Source organism: Podarcis bocagei (assembly GCF_964188305.1).
Source record: "Podarcis bocagei genome assembly, chromosome: 13".
NCBI classification, from domain to species: domain Eukaryota; kingdom Metazoa; phylum Chordata; class Lepidosauria; order Squamata; family Lacertidae; genus Podarcis; species Podarcis bocagei.
In genome coordinates, this window is record NC_138138.1 from 53,245,565 (window position 1) to 53,267,119 (window position 21,555).

Here is a 21,555-nt window from a genome sequence, read left to right on the forward strand (position 1 = left end):
TTTGAATTGAACATACAAATATGTACCGTATTTTTTGCTCTATAAGACTCACATTTTCACTCCTAAAAAGTACAGTGGTGCCTCGCAAGACGAAAAGAATTCGTTCCGTGAGTCTTTTCGTCTTGCAATGTTTTTCGTCTTGCGAAGCATGGTCCGTCACAACTGCGCCTCTTCAAGCGGCTTTAAAAAAAAAGTGCAAGGCGTTTTCGTCTTGCGAAGCAAGCCCATAGGGAAATTCGTCTAGCGAAGCAACGCAAAAACGGAAAACCCTTTCGTCTAGCGAGTTTTTCGCCTTGCGAGGCATTCGTCTTACGGGGCACCACTGTAGGGGGAATGTGTGTGCTTCTTATGGAGCGAATGCAGGCTGCGCAACTATCCCAGAAGCCAGAACAGCAAGAGGGGTTCCTGCTTTCACTGCGCAGCGATCCCTCTTGCTGTTCTGGCTTCTGAGATTCAGAATATTTTTTTTCATGTTTCCCTCCTCCAAAAACTAGGTGCGTCTTGTGGTCTGGTGCGTCTTATAGAGCGAAAAATACGGTAAATAGATATCTTGCAGCCCCGGTCCCAACTAAGTTCACGGCCCCCCACTTTGCTATTCCACCCCAAGAACAACAAATGAGCACATTATTCATTTCCCCAAGTAATCATTATTATTATTATTACCTCTCCTGCTGTGGTGGATGCGCCTTGGTACCCCACCCTCCACCCCCCCGGATCTGAGCGACGGGTGCCCCCACCCAGTCGCGGCTTGCTGCAGTTTCCTCTGGTTTATTCCCCTTCTCCAGTCACAGCCACATAAAATGCTGCGGGGAGAGAAAAGAGAGAGAGAGAGCACGAATTACTTGGAATTCACAAATATGTTTGCTTCAATTGCCCACCTTGGGTCTAGATTCCCAGGGAGGACAAGCAAAAAGCAGGGGCCTCCCGATGTTCCTGGACTACAACTCCCATCATCCCAGATCACCGGCTGTGGTGGCTGAGGGGAGTTGTAGTCCAACAAAATCTGGAATGCACCCAGTTTCCTCACCCTTCTGCCTTGGCCAACCTGGTGCCCTCTCACTTTGACTACATCAGCCTGAGCCAGCCCAGCCATGTGATAATGGGAGTTGTAGTCAAATGCACCAGGTGGGCATCAGGTTTGGGAAAAAGATGATCTGGATTAAGCCCAGCGAGAGATAGGATAGACAATAATGTTGGAAGCCTTGATGTGTGTTGCTCAAATGTCCAATTAAATGTCCACCCCAAATCTTGGCGTTAAGTCATTTGGGTGGATGATCTCCATTTTAGATTAAATCAATATGAACATGGCCTGAATTGGAAATCACGAATTCAAATTATACAAAGGTCTATAAGCTGTTTATAGCAAACACAATGTAGTTCTGTTTCTTTTACTGCTGAAAGCAACAAAAGGTGTATGCAAAACAACATTCAAACGAATGTGAACTAAAATTTTATGTAAGTAAACACAAACACATGTTGCAGTGGTTTTATATCAGTTTCCTTGGTTCTGCCTTATTAGTGGGCTGGACGCAATTAATTTAGTAGCAGAAACTCATTCCCTTCTCCACCCATCTCTGTGGATATAGAGTTAAGCAGCAGGAAAGAAAGAGTTAACAGAGCCATGTGTTCCTCTCATCCAATCAACACAGGGCCACCTTTGCCCTCCCTCCAATGGAATTCCTTCATGTGGGGAAGGGAGGCGGGGCTTCTGCTCCTGCCAGCCCCAAGGTTAACCCTTGCCCTACCACACCCGCCCCTTCTGCCTCTCCAGATGGAAATAGCACCCTGCACACACCTACTGTGCTGGAGAAGCTCTGAGTGGCTCTCTCTGTCTCTTTCTCTCTCTTTCTCTCCTAGAAGACAGCCAATCACGCGACGTCCTCCGCGTGGCCGCCAATCATCTTTCACCTCCGTCTCCTAATGAGGTCTGGAAATCGTAGAGATAGAAAAAGAGAGAATGGCTTGGGTTAGTCTTTCGAGGAGGCTGCTTCGGAACTCTGCACAATGCGTCTGTGTTCTGCAAAGGAGAGGCACTTTTGCTGGGCAGGGGTAGCTTGTGGGGGATGGCTGGGGTCAGGAAGACCTTTGCCCCCCACCTGAGACGTGCTGCATGTGGGATCTCCTCTACTGGAAACTGCACCAGACCCTTGACCTACATTGCCTTTTTACCATTATCTAAATCTGCCAGGTGTTTTGTCTCTTGTTGCTGTAATTCCTTATAATTCCTAATTATAATACCTAATAGCATGGTGTTGCTTTTTAGCAAAAGCAGCTAAAAGAAGTAAATGTAAATCAGCAGGACCTTAAGAGACGACAACATTATTATTATTATTATTATTATTATTATTATTATTAGTGGTGGCATAAAACTGCACCTGACAACCCTTGTTGTCAACTACGTCATTATCACTGTGCTCCTCTGCATTTTATTCCCCCTGACTTCACTATTAATTATTTACTGCATTCATATCCTTCCTCCTCTTCCAAGGAGCCCAGCGTGGCAGATGCGGTTCACTTTCCCCTCGTTTAATCCCAACACCAACCCTATAAGGTAGGACACGGGTGGCGCTGTGGTCTAAACCACGGAGCCTCTTGGGCTTGCTGATCAGAAGGTCGGTGGTTCGAATCCCCCTGACGGCGTGAGCTCCCATTGCTCCGTCCCAGCTCCTGCCAACCTAGCAGCTCGAAAGCACACCAGTGCAAGTAGATAACTGGTACCGCTGCGGTGGGAAGGTAAGCAGAGTTTTCGTGCGCTCTGGTTTCCGTCACAGTGTTTCATTGCGCCAGAAGCGGTTTAGTCATGCTGGCCACATGACCCGGAAAAACTGTCTGCAGACAAACACCAGCTCCCTCAGCCCGTAAAGCGAGATGAGCACCGCAACCCCAGAGTCGTCTGTGACTGGACTTAACTGTCAGGGGTCCTTTACCTTTGGGATTTTTTGGCTGAGAGCTAGTGACTGGTCCAAGGTCGTTTCCCAGTGGACTTCATGTGCCTGAGTGTGGGTTTTGAACCCTGCTCTCCCAGTTCCTAGTCTGACACTCGTAATTGCTACAACCAACACCGGCCTACTGAGAATCTCCCCTCAAAAAAGCACACTCAACGCCCTCAGGGCAACACTTCCTCCATAGGTTGAAGGTGTCTGTAGTCCGCAGAAACCTGCACCATAGCAAATGCGTTGGCCTTTAAGGCGCCACAAAACATATGCGCTGATCCTGACGTTAGTTGTGTTATTAAATCGCACAACTGCTACAGATAACTAATAATTACTGTTTCCCTTGTTGTTTCAAACTGCAGGAATGAGAGGGGTGGTCTTCTTGTTGCAAGACATGATCTGCATGCAGAGGTTATGCGCCCTGGTTTTCAACATGACTATTGCAATGATTTCGGGCGATCTGCACGTACTGGGACAGAGCAGGTTCATATCTCTACCAATTCTAAGCAGGGACCGGCCAAGGTTTCACGGTTGGAAACCCCAAAGAGCCACTGCCGGTCAGATCAGCTTTCCACAACGTGGCACCCACCTTGGTTTGGACTACAACTCCCATCAGCCCCAACAATAACAAAGATTTGTTTTTTGTACCCCACCCATCTGACCAGGCTGCCCAAGCCATTCTGGGCCGCTTCCAGCAGATATTGCCTCTTGTTTGTCTGGGCAGAGAGGGGTGTGCGTGTGTCTGCAGAAACCTCTGATCTTTGCGCGTATCCACAACGTGGTGCACTTTGCAAAGGTAAAAGCCAAACCCATTGCCCCAAACAGTCCTGCCCATGGCTCCGCCTACCTGTGGCATTCCCCGCCCCCAGCCTCCCCATGAGGAAATGTGGCAAGCAAGCTGGAAAAGACTGCAATTCATGGTCCTCTGCAACAAACACACACATGTGGATGTGTGCGCTGAGCAGCCCGCAAAACGGAGATCATCGCACTGGCCTACATTGCAAGGTTGTCGTATGCTTCAGTATCTCTCTCTCTCGACCTTTTAAAAATGTGTGTACATGTGTGAAAATAATATTTTGCCATTTCATTTCTCCCTTCCTATTGCAGCTAAGAAGCACTGGCAGGGCGTGTGGTTAAAATAAAAAAAAACTGAAATTCACACCACCCGCCATGCGAGTTGCCCCAAGTTTTTAAAAAACCCCTCAAATTTTGCTTCTGCTTGGCAGGTGAGAGAGTAAGGCCCCGGGGGGGGGGGGTCCAATTTCTGCTCCAACAAAATTTCTGCTCCAACCTGTGAGCAGGTATCTTTGTCAGGCCTCTAACCTTTATCAACACACACACACACACACACACACACACACACCAGGAAATCTGGGTTGCAGAGAAAAGACCTGTCAGTGATATTTTCCGGCTCAGTGTGCGCAGAGACTCTGTGATCATTTTCTTAGCGGGTTGTGCCCACGTCACTGTCCTGAAAAGCCCTATGGCTGGGTGCGAGTCCTGGTGACTGAGTGTAAAGGGAAAAGCACTCTGCACATGCCCATTCTTGCATTGCGGGGCGGCAGGGGTTGGGATGGATGACCCTCAGGGGCCCTTCCATTTCTACGATTCTATAATTCGACTACTGCTTCCCTGTGCTGGTGGGCGAGGGTGGCAGCTGGAACGAGGTCCTGGGATCATCCAGCCTTATGCATAAGGCTTGTGAGGTATTGCCGGGATTTATTCCTTCTCTCCCCCACCACCCCACCCCACTTCCCGCCTCCCATCCCAAAATAACCTGCCTCAACCACTGCAAAGAGAGGGGTGGGGGGAGTTTTCAGGCCTGGGGTTTGGCGGAAACAAACCGGAGGCAACTTTTTCCCACGCTGCCCCACGAGGCGAAGGAAAAGGAAAGAAGAAGGGGCTCGCTAGTCACCGCCGGTGACTCACGGCTCACACAGTCTTTTTGCCTCAACCCCCCAAGCATGTCTGGGTCTACGTCCTGCCATAAGCCTGGGCCAAACACACCAGCCGCCGCCCCCCCTCCGCCAGCAGCACCGGTGTGGTCAGCCTACCGTGGGCGTGAGCCAGACAGTGTCTCGTGAGTCCACCCACGGCTACTGGAGGGGTGGTGGGAGAGGCAGCTGGGGGGGGTCTGACTGCCCCAAACATGGCTGCACTTAGGAAACCCCCAAACACACACACACACAAGCTGGGGGGGGGTATTAGCAGGACCCTCCTCCCAACCTTTAACTCAGGGTAGGGAGAGCTGGGGCGTGAATTTACGTCCAGACCAAATAGCAACCCTGAAGCCAAAGACCACGGCTATTTCTGGAAGAGCTGAGAGCTAAGTTTGGCTCAGGGCGGGACGGGGCAGTGGCGGCGACTGTGGCTGCGTTGGAGCAAGTAAGGCGGGGGGGGCGAATGTCGTAAGACCTCCTGTGCATACTCCTGCCTTGTGAAATGTGGCGAGGGGGGCAGAGAGGAGGCGTCCCAATACTGCTTTAGTGTTTATATTCACCTCTAGCTTTTCCAGAATGTCTATAACATTCCTTACATTGTCCGCCAGGTGTCTTTTAGGGAGAAAGCCTGCTTGGTCCTTATGAATCATCTCCATCAAAACTCTTTTAAGTCTTTTTGCCAAAATGTCTGCAAAAATTTTGTAATCCACATTGAGCAATGATATTGGGCGGTAGTTCTTGAGTTGGGTCTTTTCAGTCTCTGACTTTGGTATAAGTGAAATGTAAGCCTCTTTCCACGATTCAGGTGCCCTTTTTCCTTCAAGGATCTCATTACAAACTTCTCTTAATGGTTGAATCAACCATTCCTTCAGCGATTTGTAGTATCTAGAAGTCAATCCATCTGGTCCCGGAGATTTGCCCAGTTGCATATTCTGAATGGCAGCCTCTATCTCTTGTTCTGAGATTCTCTGGTTCAAGTCCATCTTACTTTGCTGAGAGATGTTTTGTAATCCATATCTTCCAAGGAATTTGTCTATATCTTCTTCATTTTGCGGGCCTTGAGTATAAAGTTTTTTGAAATAACTTAAAAAGCAATTTCTAATTTCATTGGGTTTAGATATGTTCTTTCCATCCACCTCTAGGCTTGTAACTGTATTTAGTTTCTGCCTTTTCTTCAATTGCCAAGCCAAAAGTTTACCACATTTATTTGCTGATTCAAAAGTTTTTTGCTTCATTTGCTTTATCTTCCATTCAATCTCTTGGTTCATCAATTCCATATATTGGGTTTGATATAACTTGATCTCTCTTAAAATGTCCTGAGACTTTGGTTTTGTTCTTAATTTCCTCTCTCCTTCTTTTATCATTTCCAAGATCTTCTCTTTTTTCTCATTTTGTTTTTTCCTCTTTATTGAGTTTTGTTGAATCAAAAGTCCTCTCATAACCGCTTTACTTGCATCCCAGATCACTCTTTTCTCGACGTCGGTCCTCAAATTTATTTCAAAATAGTCTTTTAGGGTCTTTTGGGCCTTCGTGAGAATCTCCTTATCTCGAAAGAGGGTGTCATTCATTCTCCATCTAAATTGACCAGATATTGTGGGTTTCATCTCCATCTTCACGGCGTTATGGTCGGAGCAAGTTTTTGGACAGATTTCCACTTTCTTAATCTTTGGAGCCAGTCCACTAGTAACCCAAATTTGGTCAATTCTGGTCCAGGTCATCATTGCTTGGGAGAAAAAGGTTCCCTCTCTCTCCAGAGGGTTCCTTGTTCTCCAAATGTCTATCAAGTCCATATTTTCTGTCATTTCGAAAAAAGTCTTAGGGAGTCTCCCTTCTTTAGTGACTGTTAGTCTTTGTGCCTTGTCCATATTAGTGGAGACCACGCCATTCATGTCTCCCATGATTATCATATTATAATCCAAATAGTCCGTCAAGGTTTCATGAAGTCTCTTAAAGAAGTCAGATTTGCCTTCATTTGGTGCATAAATTCCAACAACTAAGAATTTTTCTCCATGTACTTGTATCTCCACAGCCAGATATCTCCCTTGTTCATCTTTGAATATCATTTTTGGAGCCCATTTCTCCTTCACATATATTACAACTCCTCTCTTCTTAACTTTATCTGATGAAATAAATTCTTGTCCTATTTGTAGACGCGGAGAAAGCCTTTGACAATATTTCTTGGAGTTTTATGAAGAAGAATCTGCATAGGATGGGGGTAGGTCCGGGTTTTGAGAATGGTATGGCTGCAATATACTCTGAACAAAAGGCCAAACTGATTGTAAATAATGTGGTGACTGAGGAGCTTAAGATAGAAAAAGGAACACGACAGGGGTGCCCGATCTCCCCATTACTTTTTATTACAGTTCTGGAGGTCTTGCTGAATATGATAAGAAATGACCAGCAGGTTAAAGGTGTGCAGGTCGGAGCTAAACATTACAAATTAAGAGCGTTCGCAGATGACTTAGTATTGACTTTGCAAGAGCCAAACACTAGTACGAAAAAGGTATTAGAAATAATACAACAGTTTGGCCAGGTAGCTGGATTTAAGTTGAACAAGCTAAAAACCAAAGTTTTAGGGAAAAACCTAACAGATATGGAAAAGGAGAAATTTCAAGAGGAAACAGGTTTGACTGTGGTCAAAAAGGTCAAATATCTAGGGGTTTATCTAACATCCAAGAATCAGAATTTGTATAAGGACAACTATGAGAAATGTTGGTCAGAAATCAAAAAAGACTTAGAAATATGGTCAAATTTGAAACTGTCAATGTTAGGCCGAATTGCAGTAATTAAAATGAATGTATTGCCTAGAATGCTATTTTTGTTTCAGACCTTGCAGATTATTGACAAGATGGAATGTTTTAAGAGGTGGCATAAAGATATTTCGAAATTTGTCTGGCAGGGCAAAAAGCCCCGAATTAAATTTAAAATACTGACAGATGCTAAAGAAAGAGGGGGTTTTGCCCTGCCGGACCTAAAATTGTACTATGAGGCAGCAGCTTTTTGCTGGCTCAAAGAATGGATGCTCCTCGAGAATACAGACATTTTGGATCTGGAAGGTTTCAACAATGCTTTTGGTTGGCATGCATATCTTTGGTATGATAAAGTTAACAGTGCCTTCAAAAATCACATTGTTAGAAAAGCATTGTTTAATGTTTGGATAAGATATAAAGATCTATTGGAAAATAAAACCCCTAGATGGGTGTCACCAGTGGAGGCTAATGCTGTGAAAAAACTCAATATGGAGGTCGGATGGCCGAAGTATTGGGAAATCTTAGAACAGGATGGAGATAAGTTTAAATTACAAAGCCAGGAAAAATTGAAACATAAAGTGGAAAATTGGTTTCAATACCGTCAAATAATGGAATTTTTTAAACAGGACAGGAAAGTCGGCTTCCAGGTGGAAAAATCAAAATTAGAAACCGAATTGCTAGAACCTACCACTAAGAATTTATCTAGAATGTATAACTTGTTGCTGAAGTGGAATACAGAGGAGGAAACAGTCAAATCAGCCATGATTAAGTGGGCACAGGATGTTGGTCATAACATTATGTCAGATGACTGGGAATGGTTATGGAACACCGGTATCAAATTTACGGCATGTAATGCCTTAAAGGAAAACATTATGAAAATGGTATACAGGTGGTACATGACCCCAGTCAAGCTGGCAAAAATTTATCATTTGCCCGATAACAAATGTTGGAAATGCAAAGAGACTGAAGGTACCTTCTACCACCTTTGGTGGACATGCCCGAAGATTAAGGCTTTCTGGGAAATGATTTATAATGAAATGAAAAAGGTACTTAAATGTACTTTTCCTAAAAAACCAGAGGCCTTTCTCTTGGGCATTGTCGGCCAATTGGTGCCAAAGAAGGACAGAGCTTTTTTCATGTACGCTACAACAGCAGCAAGAATACTCATCGCAAAGTATTGGAAGACACAAGATCTACCCACTCTGGAAGAATGGCAGATGAAAGTGATGGACTATATGACATTGGCAGAGATGACAGGCAGAATCCGTGATCAAGGAAAAGAGACAGCGGAAGAAGAATGGAGAAAATTCAAAAGATATCTTAAGGACTATTATAAACTTAATGAATGTTAGAGTGTTTTGGTTCTTAGGAACAAAGGGATACAGTGACATAAGGTTAGAATATAGAGATGACTAAGATGATTAAGGTTGGAAAGTAACAATTGGGAGTTGCTATAAAATTATGGACATTGGGATGCAGAAAGGGGGGGTATGGGGAAGTCTTAGAAAAGAGGTTTATGAAAATATGTTATGAAATTATACGTGTATGTTTGTTTTCTTAAGTGTTTGTTTGTTTTTTTAAAAATTTCGTAAAACCAATAAAAATTTTATAAAAAAAAAAAAAAAAAAGAGAGGAGGCGTCCCAGGGGGAATTGGTCTCTCCGCCATAGAGGGCGTGAGAGAAAGTCGAGCCTCTGTTCCGAATGCGCCAACCGCACGCCAGCGACAGAGCATGGGACACGCCAAGGGTGCCCGATGCTTGGGTTTTACACACAGGCAAATCACGGCAACGAGGCTGCTAGCATGCACGACAAATTGGATGTGGAGAGGACGCATACTAATAATATGCCCGAAAAACAGGCTGTTCCGACACAGGTAAGCTCAGGGAAAGTTACAACGCCTGCGGAGTGTGTTTGCATCACCCAGAATGCACTCCATGCTGAAATTATGCCCTAGGTGTACTGCCGTCTACAGCCAACGGCCGATTTACGCACGTCCAATTAACGTACAACTGCGCATGCGCATAGCACCGCATCCTGGAAGTGGCTGGGAAAAGGCTCTCCGCCGTCATGGGGTCAGGAACGTTACCCCAGTGCAGAATGGTTGTTGCCTATATATCTAGGGTTTGGCCATATCTGGTTTTCAACATTGCAATGTATCACCGGCTAAACATTATGATATACCGATATATTGTGATGTCTGAAGTAAGGATGGAGCAATGCTGAGAGCCGCTGGCTAGCTTCATGTTTCTTCCCACATTGTGATTTTTGCACAGCACACACACATTGTGATTCGCAATATATCGCCAGGTCAAAATTATGAAAATTACGATATGGACTTGAAACCGGTTTGGGGCGATATTACAGCCCTACTGTATACAAATATGATTATATGCTACATAGAGAAATTCGGAAGCATTTCTGTTTCCAGCTGTGGAGGCTGAGATCAGACACCACACCGACTAGAAGTTGAGATCCCACCCGAAAGGGCACAGGGGTCTAAAGCCCTTCGCACACACAACTTTGCAAAGCCATTCCGAATTGGGGAATCTGTGCTAACTGCCTCGAGAGTTCACAGATGGACTACTTCCACACTCCTTGCCCGCTCACACTCTTGCCAGATCCGTATCACCAGCAAAGACATACGCGCTGCATTTTCTCACCCCCGTGAGCTCAGCTCCGGCACAGGACACCAGCACCCTGGCCCCCAACATACGGCTTTCTGCTCCCCCCTCAGGCTGAACCGCAAGTCTGTAAGGCCTGGCGTACACACCTTCCAATACCGAGATCCAGGTTCTAGGCCGCTTTGCCACCCAGGGCACCCTTGTCTTCACCATCTCGACTGGCTGACCACCCCCAAGCAAAGGAATCCCAGAGGGCTCTGTTTGTTGACAATTCCAAATTCCAGTTCTGTTAGCTCGTGTTAGGATGACTCTTGGGCTGCTTCTAGTTTATTTGTGTTTTCGGTTGCGTAGCTTATTTTGGGGCATTGTGTGTGTGTGTGTGTGTGTGTGTGTGTGGTGTCATAATGCTGTTAAGACATGTTTTTTCTTTCTTTCAGACACCAAAGAATGTGGAACATGCATTCCTAAATAAAATAAAACGAACAAGGAAGGAGTCAACAGGCACGCAAATCTGTACACACACACACACACCAGGGCCAAATGACATGTGTTTGTGCGTGTTCAGAAACCCGTGACCCCCCACACGTGTGGCTACACACGCCCGTTTCCAAACATGTGCAGCCCATGTTGCTGGCACACACGCAATCTCCATGTGTGCCCAAACACCCAGGAGCTTTCCACATGATCTCGCCATGCCCCCGGGCCGTACGGAAACTTTGTGCGCCTGCGTGCTTGCATTCTGGTGTGAACCAGCCGGTGACGCCAACCACACACTCGGTCTCTTGCTCACACCACTGTGACACACTGCCCCACATCTCCTCACGCCCAGCGACATCCATGCGCCCTGCTGATTTGCACACAAACGAACATGCTGCTCTCTGTCCCACTACTGCCAACCCTCACAAACTCCACGCTGCTGCTTCTGTGGGGATTTCGGGGCTGAGCTGTGACGCAACTGTGAGCGAGCCAAGAGGAGCGATGGGGGCAAGTTCCTGCCAGTGCAGCTGGCGTAGGAGGGTGAGGCTAGCCCGCCTGGGGACTCACCCAGCCTCCAGCTACTACACCCTCCCTCCCTCCCTCCCTCGGACAGCAGAAGCGTCCAGTTCCCACCCAGTCTGTCCAGGGTGCCAACGCGCACACCCCTCGCCGCTCCAGGGCCTGCGCATGTGTGGGTGTTAACGGCAGCTACTAGGCTGAAGATTTCTCCCAGCGAGGAGGCCAAGGCAACTGCAACTTCAGAGAAGCATTATATCGCCCCTCCCGCCCCCCGCAAAACCATTCCTCGCTCTAAAAGCCCGCGTTGCATTATGGGAAAAATCGACAGGGATGTCACTAGGGACCGTCCATCCAGGGAGGAAGTGAGGCAGCTCGTGTGAGTGGAGGAAGTAGGGGGGGGGGACAGGGACAGGAAATGCACCCCAACACACACACACACACACACACACACACGGGTCTAGCGAACCATTTCCTGTGCAAGCAGCTGTCGATACACAGCCCAAAGGAGAAGGCGTGGCCAAACCCAGCAGACACAAAAGACACCTATTTGATGCTAGAAATCTAAAATAACAAAAGCAGGGCACACAAAGACACACACCCACATGTGTGGTTGCGCTCTTTTGCTCCTACACACACGCACACCTAGAGCCGTCAGCTGTGTCACATCGCAGCGTTGTGCCGTCGCCCAACATACTCCCACAACCTCTTCTCGCGCTCAGCACCCACCCATCCCGCCACACGCACAGAGTTCTGGGTGAGGAGGTGAAGTGACCCTCCTTCCCTGGGCATGCGCGTCAGCGGCCCCCGCACGGCGCACCAAACATGATGCGCAGGGGATCTCCAACACTCCCACGCCTCCAGGAAGGCGCAGGGACAAGGGTCCCGGGGGCGGCTGCCCGGAACCCAGTGGGGCAGAAAGGGCACTGCCGGATTGGCCCCAAAGGGCATGGCACAAAATGGAAAAAGTGCCCCCTCTGCCCACTGCCACGGGGCAGAAGATCAAGCGGATCAATTCTCGCCCAGCAAGCAGGATTTATAAATTTCCCCCTGTATCAATGGTTGGGTGAAACATCCCCCCACCCTGTGTTGTTTTGGGGAAAGGTCCTTTCAGTTTCCCCTCCGCGTTCGTTTTCTCCGAAACAGAGATTGCTCGCTGCTTACGGGACAAATTTACGAGAAAAGGGAAGCAGAGACGATGGCAAGTCGCCCCAACCGCAGAGGAAGCAGCGAGTCACGGGAGACTGTGCGCATCACGGGTAAGTGTGCCTGAGCATGGAGGGCACTGACACAAGGCGTGAATGAGGAGAAGGAGCGACCAGCGGAAAGCGAGAGTGAATGGAGTCCCACGAGGGTGAAGGACACAAAGGCGGGCGTGGGAGGTGGCGCAACGGTCAGAAAGGACTGATAACCAAGAGGGAGCCAGTCTAGTGTCTCTTGGTCGGGAATTCCACAACCCGGGAGCCACCACCGAAAAGGCTCTCTCTCTCTGATGTAGGCGAGAGAGAAGGTGCTCACCTAGGGAGTTGAGCTAACATCACTCCAGGTGGAGCCAGGCCGCAAAAGAAATCTTGCAGTCCTAATTCATTCCTGCTTAAGGGGCCAGGCCCCCACCTCGCAAGGAGACGCAGGCAAATGGCAGGGCGTTACAGCAGGGTCTGCGTTGGCTCGGGAGGGCAAACCGGGCTCTGGGCTGGTGCCAACCGTGGGTGTCTGTCCGGGTCAATAAAGATGCCCAGAGATACAGAATGTGTCACCTGCCCCCACCCCAAAGATGTACCCAAACAGACACACAGGTGGGGATGTATGCACAGACGCAGCGCGCACTTGTAAGGGGTGCAAATGCACGCAAAACACCGCAAATACGTAGACACAGGCCTCATTTGGGCAGGGAGCAAGTCACAAATGTAAGGAACGAACACGGATTCAGGGCAACGAGGACCCAAAGGCACTTGTATGTCTGCATCGAGACCACTTCTCCCTTGGCTTCCACCCAGTTTCCGTTAGAACATAAGCCATCGGTGGTTCTCTCCTCCTCTGTGAATCTGTGCAATCCTATTAAATCGGTGGCCTGTGGCAGGGAGTTCCGCACGTTAACTGTGCACTCCATGAAGACTGGCTTTCTTTCATCTGTCCTGGTAGCGACCGGCGTCCTAACAAGGAGACCCCCATCCCAAACCCAGTCCAGGGGGAGGCGCACAGGATCTTTCCTCCGGGTTCTGGCAGACGCCAGAGCAGTAGTCCTCCCCCCAGGGAGCGTGGCGAGGGAGCGCTCAAAGAGCAAAGCGTGGGGAGACCCCGTAGGTCAGGAGAACCTGGAGCAACCGGCCGCTTTCTGGGATGTGGGTTTAGGAACCTGTTTGCAAGGGATCAGCGGCTCTTGTGTGTGTGTGTGTGTGTGTGTGTGATTCATTAGGCACAATGAACAGGTCTCCCACACATTCGCACACAGGAGGGTGAGAACAGCTGTGTCAGCGCTGAGTCAACACCCGAAAGGCTGCCATTCCTCTCTCCTCAAACCCCCATGTCCTGGAAACCACTGAGAGAATTGGGAGGAGAAGAGGGCGAGAGTTAATTCGGTTCATATCCTTAATGCGCGCACACCACGAGGGAGGCACAAAACACACCCCTCGCAGTGACACACACACAGAAGCCCACACGCCTTCCCCTCAAAACGCAAGGCATCCACACACATCGATCTATAAATGCAAGTCAGGATAAAACACACACACTCACACACACACAGAGAGATACATGAAGCAGCCCAGTTCTGCCCACACACAGCAATCCGGAAAACACACCCCCACACACAGGGCAGTGCGACAGACACACCCACGCGCAACAGTGCGCGGTGAAGCAACACCCCCGCGTGCGCCACTTTCGCAGCACGGTGGGCTGACGGCGTGACGGCAGGAGCCCACGACTTCCTTGAACCCAGCGCCAGCAAGCCAAACAACGAGCGCTCTTCACAGCAGCCAACGCACCGAGGCCGCACGGTCAGAGGACCACACAGCCAGGGGCAGGCTGACGTAAGCAGCTCCCCTCACAACTGCCACGCTCAAGATGCCGCCACAGCAGCGCACTAGCCAACTCACTAGGGGAAATATACACATTGCAAGCAGCGCCCAGGGGTGTGCAGGGCCCATGCGCGAGGGACCCACGCGGTGCGTCTGAGTTGTCCAATGGAGTGGGCGTGTGGTGATCTGCCATGACTCCTCCGACTCCTCCTCCTTCGCCCACGAGGGCCAATCGCACAAATAGATCATTCACAAGAACTGCAGGCGTATTTTTCTGTTTTGCATGACTTTTCTGCTTAGGTCTGAGGGGTGGGAGGGGAGGGCAGGGCGTTCAGCTAACTTGCGCCCGAGGAAAACCCCTCGGCATTTCAGGGGTTAACAGATCACAACAGGGCTGGGAATCCCCCCCCTTTTTCCCCCTTGGGTTAAGCAGCTGGGGAATCCCAGACAGATTTCTCAAGATTCCGACCTGGGTTCCCAATAACCCACATTTCCAGATTTGCATCTACCTGCCTCAAAAGAGAGAGAGCAGGAAACACCCAGAAATCAAAGGAGGCCTTCCACATTGTTGTTGTTTGGGGGGGGGCGTATTGTGTGTGGGGGAAATGTGTGTGCGCGCGCATCAAATGCCCCTAAGGAACACACAGATACACACCAACACAAAGGGCACACACAGATGAAAAAATTCAGGTGTGTAACACCTTCTAAAGAGACACATCAGCTCCCCCAACTTTAGGTTTTCTGGACTGTAGTTCTCATCAGCCCCACGGGCATTTTTCAGGCACCACTGTATAACTGCATCACATCTGTAAGGACTTGGCCATCTAGTGTGACTCTTTGGAACTCCCTGCTGATTGATGATCAGGCAGGCAGTTTCACTGTACTCTTTTCGGAGCCTGCTGAAAACCTTCTTGTTTAATAATAGCAGTAGTAATAGTGATAATGATAACGATAACATATTACTTATTGTATAAGTGGGTTATAAAATGAGCGCCACATCCACTCTGGCCAAGCCCGCCTAGATGTTCAGAAAGTTTGTGGGGGTTTGAATTTGCTCTAGTCTATTCTATTGCACTGTTAACTTTCTGTACATTTTAAATTACGGCTGTAAACTTCTTAGAGATAATTTCGCCGTGTCACCTTCGCCGTAAACCGCTTTGAGGGTTTTCTTCCACGAACAAGCAATATATAAGTTTTATGAAATAAATAAATAGTAAAACAACAACCCTTCAGGGCTGAGGGCAGCAGTTCTGGGAAGGCTGTTTTAGACACAGAAACATCCAGACGTACGGACGTATCTGAATTTGCACGCACATATACAAACATTGCCCCATATCCGTATTGTTTCACGAAATGTGCAGAGCGAAGGACCCAGGCAGAGAGGCGCTAAGAAGTGGGGGGCGCACGGGGTTTTTACAAAAGTGGCCTTGAAGCTTGGCGGGGCAGGAGGGGGATTGCACACAAACAAAACACAAGAGTTTCAGCACAAACCAGGGTCCTTGCACAAGATTACAACACTGGGGCAGAAGTGAGTCAACTCGTCCCGAAAGTCTTGCAACCCTTGCCGAGCGAGAGACAAAAACTTTATAGAGTGACCCCTTTGTGTGTCCCCCCCCCCCGCCCAGAAGAAGCACAGACGCACGTCGCCGTTGGCACAGTGGGGGCAAGCGCCACCAGAGACACACACTCTGTGGGAATCAACTCCCCCTGCCCCAAATACACACACACACACACACACAACATACAATTTCGCTTGAGAATGCTGCATCAGCAATGCCCACGGCAAATAAACACACACCTTGAGTTGGAAGGGACCCAAAGGGTCATGTAGGACCCAAACACACACACACACACACACACACACACCCTCGATGTGAAGGAATCCCAGCTCAGGGAGTTGTTTGAGATTGAGCCGGCGAGAGTTGAGCGCGCGACATGTGCCAGGAGAAAAACCGGCACGGAAACTCTCTCTCTGCCACTCGCAGAATCCTTCCCTTCCCCTCACAAACACACACAAAGGAGGCAGACGCACAGAGAGAGACCCACGCACACACCCACGCACACACCCACGGCCTGGGCTTACCTCGTGGCCCGAGAGAGGCATGGTGCGCTTCAAAGCGTTGCTGTCCCCCAGGGGTACACAAAGGAGCACTGACTGCCTCACACACAGCGCACAGCCACGGGAATCGTGCGTGTGTGTTAACTTCTGCGCTTCCTCCCCTTGCCTGCCGGCGTGTCCTGCCCTCCCCCCCCCTTACACACACACACACACACACGCCGTGTGGGGTTCGGGGTCCCTGCCAAGTCAGCAGAGCACATGCGGGGGGTGAATTCCGGCCACAAGTGACTCAGCCCCCCCCCTCGTTCCCTCCACCCCCGGGAAACTTGTCCTGGTTTAAAGGGCTGGGGTGACATCATCGTCAACTCCCCCCCCCCACAGCTCCCTCCTCCACTCAGCTCCCCACATCGTTGCTCCGCCTGGGAATCCCAGACGAGGAGGCGGCCTCCCCCTCGCCCAGCCCCGAACTGCTGGCCTTCCGTTCTGAGGAAACCAAGAAATGCCTAACAGGGAAAACACACACACACACACACACAGCAAACCCCAACACAGTCATACCGGCCAGGAGCGCATAACAGACATGGGCGGCGCATGAAACTTTGCAAATCTGTAAACGCTTAGACGTACACACACCGTGTATCTAGCTATGTATTTCCCTGCATTGCACGCGCACGCACGCACGCAGAGCTCCCCTTCATCTGAGGGCGGGCTGTTCGATCCCACGCGCCAGAGGAGTAGAGGCGCAACGGCAAGACCTGCGGCCGCACACGCGCCGGAGGGCATGAGTGCGCAGAGACCGGAGAGGGAAAAGCAGAACAGAACAAGACGCAAAGGAAGGGAAAGTTGTGGCGTCACAAAAGGGCAGCTCCCTGCGCACACACCTCCACAGGCGGGCCCATGCGCCCTGCAAGTGCACAACGGCTGAAGAGACCGCTGTTCCGCCACCGCCAGAGGCCTGCCACGTTGTGGGGAGACAGGGCCCCGACCCCTGCCTCGTCTCAGCCACCCCATCCAGACCCACAAGCCTCAGTGGGCTGACTCAGGCTAGAGGAGGCGTGAGTGCGCAGACTTTTCCCTCACGGTGCGCCACCCTATTTCTTTTTGAAAGCGGCCCGCTTCCAGAGCAACCAGGAGGCAATTTTAAAAAGAGAAAGAAGAAAGTCCGCGGGCAAGAAGCAAGATCCCCACTAGTTCCTGTGTTGTGTCATCGGGAGGAAGCCGCAAGCTTTTCCATGCCAGTTTCTGAGGGGATTCTGAGGTAGCGGAAAAGGAGGCTGGGCGTGGGCACAGGAGCGCACGGTTTTATGTTTGTGTACATGAAGAAGGCCCTTGCCGGCAGCTCAGCATCACACAAGGTGAACAGGCCAAGCGCGCCATCAATCCCACAATGCCCTGTGGCGCCTAGGACCCTGGCCCAGCGCCGCAAGGCCCATCGTGAGGCGGGGCATGCGCCAGACAGAGGGGCGCTCCCCCTCGCATCCAGGGCGGCCATGTTGCGGCCGTACAGAAACATTTCCACGTTTTGGGTGGTGTGGCAGAAGCCACGCGCAAACCAAACTCGCCTCCCTCTGTGACGCAAGCGGGGGAAAGTGCAGATAAAGCAAACCGCTGTCTCACACGAACTCATAACAATAGTCATAACGCCACTGGGAGCCTTTGTTCCTTCTGTAAAACCCAGAAGCCGCTGAGGGGAAGAGACTATGGGGAGGGTAGCAAAAAAAATGGAGGTGGGTGGGGGGCAGGCTGTGTCCGTGGGCCTGGCCCCCGAGAAGCAGCCAGCGTGGGGTTAAGCGTTCACTCCGACAAGGAGCCTTTTAAGGTCACAGCTGTGGCTGGGCGTTTGGGGGAGGCGCATGGAGACTCTCTTTCTCTCTCTCCCTGTCTCTGCCTCCTTGTGGTTGCGTAGAGAGAGAGAACTTCCTCCATGTCCCGCCTCCCTTGCGCTCTCTGTCCCCCCCCCCTCGCAACATGCCCAGCTGCTACACTGGCAGCGTGCCAAAGATGCGCGGGGAGGGGGGGGAGGAATTGTGCCAAGGTCCAAGCCTGGTCTATCAGGCCCCCCCACAGGCTGGAAGGAAGGAAGGACGGGCAGAGCGAGAGAGGCAGAGCTAATCTGCTTTTGCGTATGTGTGCCTGTGTGTCTTTGCAACAGCTATTGTCCCCGGCTGTGGAGAAATAAAAATAAAAGTGCAACATGTACAACTGAGCGCAAAGGGGCTCGCCTTTCCGTATTCCTAGAGAGAGGCAACGCGCGCTCGTTTCACAGCCTCGCAACGCAAGAATGCACATCAAGGGGGAGATTTCCTCCACAGCACTGTCTGACACAAATACACACACACACACACACACAAAGCCATGTTTTCTGATATACCAAACTGTATCCTTCTCAATTGTCTGCAGAGGCGAGAAATCTCAGGCCTAAGGAGTCCAGTGTGGCCCCTCCAGGCCATTTCTTCAGGCCCCCAGAACATTCCACACGCCACACCCCTCACCAGCTCAGCTTTGCACCCCAAATATTTTTGCCCAGCTGGAATGTGAACCCTTGAGAAGGCCTGTTGCTTGTCTGGATGCGCAAGCATGCGCAGAAGGCAAAAGTCACATTTATAGCCTGAACACCTCTGCCTCTGGCCACGCCCTCTGTGGCCCCCGAAAGGCTGCTCAGAAGCGAACGTGGCCCTTGCCTGGGAAAAGGGCCCCTATTATTGCTCCATTCTTGCATACTTTGTGCCAGAGCCACAAACCTCCTTCCCAAAACTCAGCAAACCCTCAAGGTCGCACCCACCCCCTGCCCACCCCCAAATACAGTGCCCCCGCTGCCGACTGAAAAACGAAACACAGAAATCCCAAAAATCGCTGAAAAGGGCCAAACCGGAAAGCAAAAAAATTAAAAATTTTAAAAAGCATAAAAATTTCATTCATGAGAGGACACTGAAAACCAGCCCACTCACCAAAGGAAGGGGGGGTCCCGTCGCTGCTTTCTCATTGGCTGACTCCCCCCACACGCCGGGCCCATGCGAGACACGGCTGGTGTGGGGGGGAGGGTCAGACTACGCTCCAGCCATGGTGTGGGACCCAATCCTGCAGGGAAGGAAGGAAGGAGGAGTTAAAGAGGATGAAGGAGGCTTTGATTGAAGAGTCAGAAATTCCCACACACACACACGTTGCAAATTTTCAGGGAATAATCAAATCCCACAGGGTGACGCCTATTCACCTCAAATCCCACTCGCCCACCTGAAGACAGCATCCAGCTCCCCAAACACGCACACACACACACACACACACACACACACACACACACACTGTTCTTGCATAGCTCTGCAGACATGCCCCACTCCAGAAATGGTCGCAATTCCCCTATGTGCCAAACTGCCTCTGCCCCAGAGATAGCACAGGCCCCCCTCCAGTGCACTCCCACGGGAGGGGGGGGATGTGCAAACCGAGCAAAACTTGCACCTCCTTGCGCTTTGAAGTAAACGCCTTCGCCATAATTGCCGGGACACCTTTGGGAGGTGCAAGGGAAAGAGAGCTTTTGCTGAACTCCAGGAAACTCCGACGCGGATATGTTCTTTTTGCAAGAGGACGCAGGAAAAGCCCGCCTAGCCTTTGAGGGTCAAACCTGGGATCTTCCGCCCGCGAGCAAGGACCCTTCTTCCCCCAAACCTCCCTGCACTCTTTTCCTCCAGAGGAACCCTTGCAGGATTTGCACCCGGCTCACCTCGGCAGCTGGCCGCCCCAAGAGAAAGCTGCAAGGCCTCTGCCTTTATCAGCAGCTCCAAGGAGACAACAGCTGCAACTTATCAGAAGCCCAGAGGCTGCAGCCCAGGACTTGCACGCTTGATATTTCAGTTGCGCATTCCTCCTGAGGGGGGAGTCGTGTGAAGCCGGGTGTCCCTAAAGGTGCCATTGTAGGGGAACCCCAAAATCCACACACACCTGCCCGCTCCTTGTTGGAACCGCTGAGCCAGAGTTTCGCGAGGAAGCAGGCTGGGCACTTCCTGCAAAAAAACAAACCTGACCCAACTTATCCAGCGATATTCCCTCCAGGGCTGAGCCAAAAACAAAACCGCAGCCCCAGTGAACCTGCCCTGCCTTCTGCTGAAGCAGCTTAGTCACCAAAGTGTCAAAACTCTCTTTCAAAACGGGGGAAACCCAGAGAGGAGGTTGAAGGGGAAAGTTGGAACCTGGCACCTGCAGGCGAGAGAGTGAGAGACAGAGCTGGCATTCCGGTCTCACCTCTGTGACGCAAAAGTTGCTTCACAGCTGAGAGCAACCCTTCGGATGTCCTTTTAGCGTGCACTGATGATGAATTGTGCTCCTGGTGCTATCAGGGCAGCTGCACGTTTTCAAGATTTCCTGCGCTTGCAAGAGTTTGGGGGCAGACGTACTGCTTCATTTCCACTATTTTTTTATTATACATTTTTATTTTTTAACATATTAATTCCAACATTCATACAAAGTAACTTCTCATCTTATACAATATTTTTAGACTTCCGTCAACACCTCTGATGATTTTCCGTTCTTTTATCACTTGTTGTGCATTTCTTAATTTCCTATTGCCTTTAATTACCCTTAACTAATAATTCTCCGCATTGCCTTTCTTGCAATATTTCAAATAATTCACCTTACAAAACTTCTTGCAAACTTACTAGTGTAATCTGTTCACCACAGTTGCTTTTCAAATAGCGTACTGCTTCATTTCCAATCAGTGCATGCCCCATAATTTCCTCCTGAGACCCAGTAACTCCTCACACCGCCCATGTCCCGCTACGGCGCAAGGGTACTCCTCAAGAAGTCAGTACCGCGGCCGCACTGCAGAAGAACCTGCAAAGCGCAATGAATGTGTGCGTGGTCCAGTATGATTTCGCCACGAATGCACAGTTGTTGCATCAATGTCATGTTGCAGAACACACAGCAGCAGCAGCAGCAGCCAAGGCAAGCCCTCAGTTCATCTGTAAAATGGGAACAAGCCAGGCTGCAGAAGAATGGCGCATTAAAAAGGCATTAACAGGGATGCTCTCGTAAATGACATAATGGCCGTTAACTGGGGAGAGTCTGCAGAAATGGTGCGTCGAGGACTGCGTATCAGCCTTGGCAGAGATAAAGGCCCCAGTGTGTCGAGACAATGGACATTCAGAAGGGTCTACTCCAGCCAGCACAAGGGGACCCTTCAGAGATGCCCACGAGGGCTGGGGGGATCCCTTTCCGGAGGGTGGAGCGGCTGGAGACGGTGCCAAGGTCTCT

At 50.2% G+C, this 21,555-nt stretch overlaps 1 long non-coding RNA gene across 9 annotated transcripts in view; it reads right to left on the reverse strand.

The window, feature by feature from the left end:
• Positions 1–655: 655 nt before the first annotated feature.
• The window catches only part of LOC308572291, a 51,134-nt gene continuing 30,234 nt past the window's right edge, over positions 656–21,555 (reverse strand). For 5 of the 9 annotated variants that reach the window (XR_014001664.1, XR_014001665.1, XR_014001666.1 and 2 more), the window contains exons 2-4: positions 19,263–19,392; positions 1,796–1,927; positions 656–803 (exon numbers count right to left, since the gene is read on the reverse strand). This is a non-coding gene — a long non-coding RNA (uncharacterized lncRNA). Of the gene's footprint in view, positions 804–1,795; positions 1,928–19,262; positions 19,393–19,767; positions 19,792–20,247; positions 20,269–21,555 lie in introns of those variants that run through there. The other 4 variants (XR_014001669.1, XR_014001670.1, XR_014001671.1 and 1 more) reach the window with 4 other exon arrangements.